General features: G+C 36.6%; 1 long non-coding RNA gene across 1 annotated transcript; it reads left to right on the top strand.

The window, feature by feature from the left end:
* The first annotated feature begins 2,174 nt into the window (after positions 1–2,174).
* Positions 2,175–2,965, top strand: LOC131241472 (uncharacterized). The gene is made up of 2 exons (XR_009169045.1): positions 2,175–2,675; positions 2,780–2,965. It is a non-coding gene; the product is annotated as an uncharacterized LOC131241472 (long non-coding RNA).
* The last annotated feature ends 2,546 nt before the right edge of the window (positions 2,966–5,511 follow it).

Raw genomic sequence — 5,511 nt, 5'->3', positions numbered from 1 at the left:
AACTCCCTAACCTAAACCTAAACCTAAACTTGAAAACCCAAACCTAAACCCGATCCCGAACTCGAACCCGATTTCCTAAACCTAAATCTTAACCTATTCTCAATTCCCTAAACCTATAGCTTATAACCTAAACCTAAACCTAAACCTAAACCTTAACCTAAACCTAAACCTATACCAATAACCAATAACCTAAACCTAAACCTAAACCTTAACCTAAACCTAAACTTATACCAATAACCAATAACCAATAACCTAAACCTAAATATTAAACCTAAATGTATTCTCAAATCCCTAAACCTAAACTTACACCTAATCCTAATCTCAACTCCCTAACCTAAACCTAAACTTGAAAACCCAAACCTAAACCCGATCTCGAACCCAAACCCGATTTCCTAAACCTAAACCTATACCTTATAACCTAAACCTAAACCTAAAACCTAATGTATTCTCAAATCCTTAAACCCAAACCTACACCTAATCCTAATACCAACTCCCAAACCTAAACCTAAACCTAAACTTGAAAACCCAAACCTAAACCCGATCCCGAACCCGAACTCGATTTCCTAAACTTAAACCTTAACCTATTCTCAATTCCCTAAATCTATAGCTTATAACCTAAACCTAAACCTTAACCTAAACCAATTACCTATAACCTAAATGTATTCTCGAATCCCTAAACCTTAACCTACACCTAATCCTAATCTCAACTCCCTAACTTAAACTTAAACCTAAACTTGAAAACCCAAACCTAAACCTGATCTTGAAGCCGGACCCGATTTCCTAAACCTAAACCTTAACCTTAACCTATTCTCAATTCCCTAAAGCTATAACCTATATACGATAACCTATAACTAAAACTTAAACCTTAACCTAAACCTATAACCTAAACCTAAACCTTAACCTAAACCTAAACCAAAACCTATAACCTAAACCTTAACCTATAACCTATAACCTAAACTTATAACCTATAACCTAAAACCTAATCCTAAACCTAAACCTAAACCTATAACCTATAACCTATAACCTAAACCTGAACCGAAAACCTAAATGTATTCTCAAATCCTTAAACCTAGACCTGCACGTAATCCTAATCTCAACTCCCTAACCTAAACCTAAACCTAAACTTGAAAACCCAAACTTAAACCCAATTCCGAACCCAAACCCAATTGCTGTAATAATGTAGCCCAATCACATGGGAAGAAACAAGAATGCATCCCTTTTAACACATGCCCCATTTTACAAAGCTTTAATTTAAGTTTTTGTTTCTATTAACTTGAATTATAGCCCAATCACATGGCAACAAACAAGAATGTATCCCTTTTAACACATGCCACTGTTTACAGAGCTCTAATTTTTGTTGTTTCTATTAACTTGAATTGAAACACTTTTTGGCATTATTTGCTTGCATTAGTTTTATTTTAATGATCAATTTTATTTTAAAAAAGTGCCCACTTTTTTGAAAGAAGTTTATACAATTCTTCATGATTCTGAATTATAATGTTTTGATGGTTTAATATTTTTTTCCAGATGAAAGACAGAAAATTGTTGCTGATTTTTTTCTCTCTGTTTTTTTTTTTTTTTTAATTTATGATGTTAAACTTATATGTATTTATGCGTGGATGAATGTAATGTGGATAAGATTGTGTTTGGATGGATGTAGTTTATGTTTGGATGAATGTAGTTTATGTTGGATTTACGTAGTTTGGGTTTAGATGGATATGAATGTGAATATGATGAAATATATTATATAATAGGTGTATATCAGGAAGAATACGATGAAATATATTGTAATAGGTGTATATTGATCCTCTCAAATTTGAAAATGTGCTTTGAAGGCTCATAAGGGACGGTCTGTGGCCGTCCTTTGAAGGATCATAAGAGACGGTCCATGACTGTCCTTTTTAAGGACGGTCCACGACCGTCCTTTTTAAGGAGGGTCCATGACCGTCCTTTTTCCGTCAATAAGAATGACGGTTTTTGACCGTCCTTTAAGTAATACGACACGTCAAAATTTGACGGCCCATGCGACAGTCCATGACTGTCCTTTTTGGTCATTTGAGACAGTTTTGGACCGTCCTTTTTTCACAGTTTTGGCATAGTGAGGGTGGCATGAACTAGGAAATTCGTGACATATGATTCAGCTACTATCATAACATTTAAAGTGTATTCACTACACCAAAATCGCCAAACTAGTACGGTTGGCATTTTGGTTCAGAAACGGCTTTAACCCGTTCCTGATTTGACATGGTATTAAACCGTACTGAAATAGTTGCTGTTGTACATTGTTACTTTCGCTTTTTTGTTGGTGTGTCCTGATTGAGTGTTGGATATTCTTATTTCTTATTATTATAGCTTATTGTATTATTTTGAAACAGATGGACGTAATGGATTCTATTAGAACCCTCTAAGGGGACCCCACATGGCCCAAGGTCACATTTACTTAAATTTGCCGTAGACTACTCGATCATTTACGATATGAAAAGATTTCGGGAGCATATCATACGATTTCCTTACAAAGAGAAGTAAAGGACCCTTTCCTTCCGTGCGATTTTCTTTCTCCTTTCATCTCTCTCATTTTTTGCTTGATTTCAGAGAAAAAATGGCGGATCAGCTCACGGGCGACCAGATCTTTGAGTTCAAGGAGGCCTTTAGCTTGTTTGACAAGGACGGAGACGGTCAGATCCCTTCAATCTTTGCTTTCTCCCCTTTCTGCTGGAAAATCTGTTGATTTTGTGAGTTTTTTTTAAAAAAAAATTTGATTTGATGTTGATTTCATCAGATCTGATGGCGTATCGCTTGGATTCGTTGAAATCAGTGGGGTTTTGGCTTGGATCCTAGAAAATTAGGGTTTGATCTATTCTCGTTTGGTGTATGTGTGTGTTGTGATTTGTGAAGGCATAGGTGGGGATTGTTTCAGATCGGGTGGATTTTCTTCGTGAAAGATCATTTATTTATTATTATTTTTTTTTTTCCTTTTGTGTTGTGGATTTTAAGCTATTGATTTGTTTGAAGCATGTGAGATCTGCATCTTTATCTTCTGCAGTTCTTTGAGATGGATTTTTTAAAAAAAATTCAGTTTGAATCATGTATCTCTACGTTGATGTTCATTTGCAGTTCCTCATACGTGGATTCGATTCTCTTGTGAAATTTTAATTGATTGTTTTATATTTGCTGTTTCGAAGCTACAGTTTACATTTCCTTCGTTGGATTTTAGAGTTCTGATGTATGTCCGGGATACACACACACACACACACACACACACACACACACACATGGAAACGCTCACCTGCGAACCAGTTCGTACGTACTACATACAAACTTTTTTGAGAACTCATCATATCTGATGAGTCTCGAAAATCTGAATGGTCCACATGAAGCAGAACCTTATGAAACCCCCTGGGACAAAATTTTACTTTGATCCAAAACTTTGGTGGGCCATGAAAAATGCAAACAGTTTCTTCCCTTGATTTGAATTTCTCTTTGCTATGGCCCACCAGAATCTTAGATCACGGTGAAAATTCACCCCCTAAGGTTTCATGGGATTCCGCATCTTATGGACCGTTTAGATTTGACACCCATAACATGTGTGTGAAGGTGTGCACGTGCGTAGGTGCGTAGGTGAGCATGCCTCTCTCTCTCTCTTTATATATATATATATATATATAGAGAGAGAGAGAGAGAGAGAGAGAGAGAGCTCACCACCCTCTTTCAATCTCCCTCTCCCGATCTCAACCCTCTCTCTCGATCTCCCTCTCACTCTCTCAACCCTCTCTCTCGATCTCCCTCTCACTCCCTCTCCCTCTCCCCACAACATCCACTATCCCACGACAGTCCCCACACATGGGGTATCTAATATTGTAGAAGCAGCAGCAGTAGCTCCATATGGGGTGTGTGATTTGTCGTCCATGGTTGAATGGGGAAGACTGAAGGGAGGGAGTGAGTGCAGCAGCAACATGCAGACAGGTACATCAGCATTTTCACTTTGTTGTTAGGCAAATATGGTTGAACTATGGCAAGGAAAAGTGTAACTCTGATTTGTTTTCACTTTGTTGTTAGGCAAATATCGATGGTGAATGGATGATGAAGTTTCCATTCATCAAATAGCCCCCTTAAACTGAGTATAATGTTCATAGTACTTTTCACCCTGTTTCATAGTTTCGAATTCCTTGAAAATATCATACAGGCATTTTATATTTTTGTCATTCAAGTATGGCTGTCGGAGAGTATTTCATATCTCCTTTGCACATTCACCATACATCACACTATGGTTGACGTTTTCGTTAATGCCGTGGAGCCAACTCATGACTTGGCAGTTATCTTCTTTCCATTGAGAATTGGTATCAGAATTTTCTGTTGGCTCCATATTAGTTAAGCGTTTCAGTCTTCACTTAGATGTAAGAATATTCTGACTGAATGGGGCAATGGCAGATAGTTCTCAACACCTATGAGTTTAACAAAGGAAATTTTCTAGTGTTAGTACTTGTCTCCAGTTGTTTCTTCTTTACAATTAACCTGCAGTTAGAGGAACATGTCATAAAAATAAAGAATCATTTTCCAATTTTCATTTTCTTCATCTCCTAATATTTTGAACGGCTAACCATTAGGGATCAACCTTTTATTTGTATGGATGGTTATTGCTTAGATGTTAGCTTTGCAACCACCCTGTATGATCTACACACATACACATGCACGCGCACCCAAGCCAGTAACCCAATTGCCCCATCATGGATGGACCATGCCCAAAACATCTTCCAAATTGGAAGATCTTAACCATAAAATCTTGTATTTTCTCCATTGAATGTGGCTGTTGGTGCCTTTGCTTTTAACTACATATTTTGATTCCAACAATAGAGTTGACAAATTGAACAGATTTTTTCGGGCATAGTTCATCCATGATAGGGCCATCAGATCAATCGCTTGGATAAACCAATCACAGGTCCCACATGCAATCTATTTTTTTCTAATGCCATGAAGCTCAACCTAATATTTTTTATTTAGAAATAAAACTCGCGCTTCAGTTTGTCGTCTCTTACATGCAATCTATTTGTTTCAATCTGCTACATGCGTCTTCCCACGGTATGAAAACCCATATCACGGTATGAAAACCCAAACATCTGAACTTATATTCCAAATCACCAAAAGAAACAGAAATTCCAATTTATCGATCACCACAAGAATAACAAAAGCATATATTCTCAATTCCATAGAGAATGGAACATATAAAGACTCCAAAATTATCAGTTCAAGACTCAACATCAAAGTCAATATCTAATCACAGACAATCCCATTCCCATATAAAACTCCAAAATGTTTACATCCCAAAAATCAAGGAAAGAGTTATATAAGTAAAATAGCTTGAGTTCTAGATTTAAAATAGCTTAAGCTGTAGATTCCAGTATGCAATAGACAAAAAGCCCAACATTTTCAAATTTAAAATGCAACAACCACATAAACTAATCAAGCAAATACTGCAAACCCAGAAAGAAGATTCCAACATTTAAATCCCAAATT

Source organism: Magnolia sinica, chromosome 3, assembly GCF_029962835.1.
Source record: "Magnolia sinica isolate HGM2019 chromosome 3, MsV1, whole genome shotgun sequence".
NCBI lineage: Eukaryota > Viridiplantae > Streptophyta > Magnoliopsida > Magnoliales > Magnoliaceae > Magnolia > Magnolia sinica.
The sequence above is the reverse complement of the archived record's forward strand: the minus strand, read 5'-3'. Positions and strand labels throughout refer to the sequence as shown.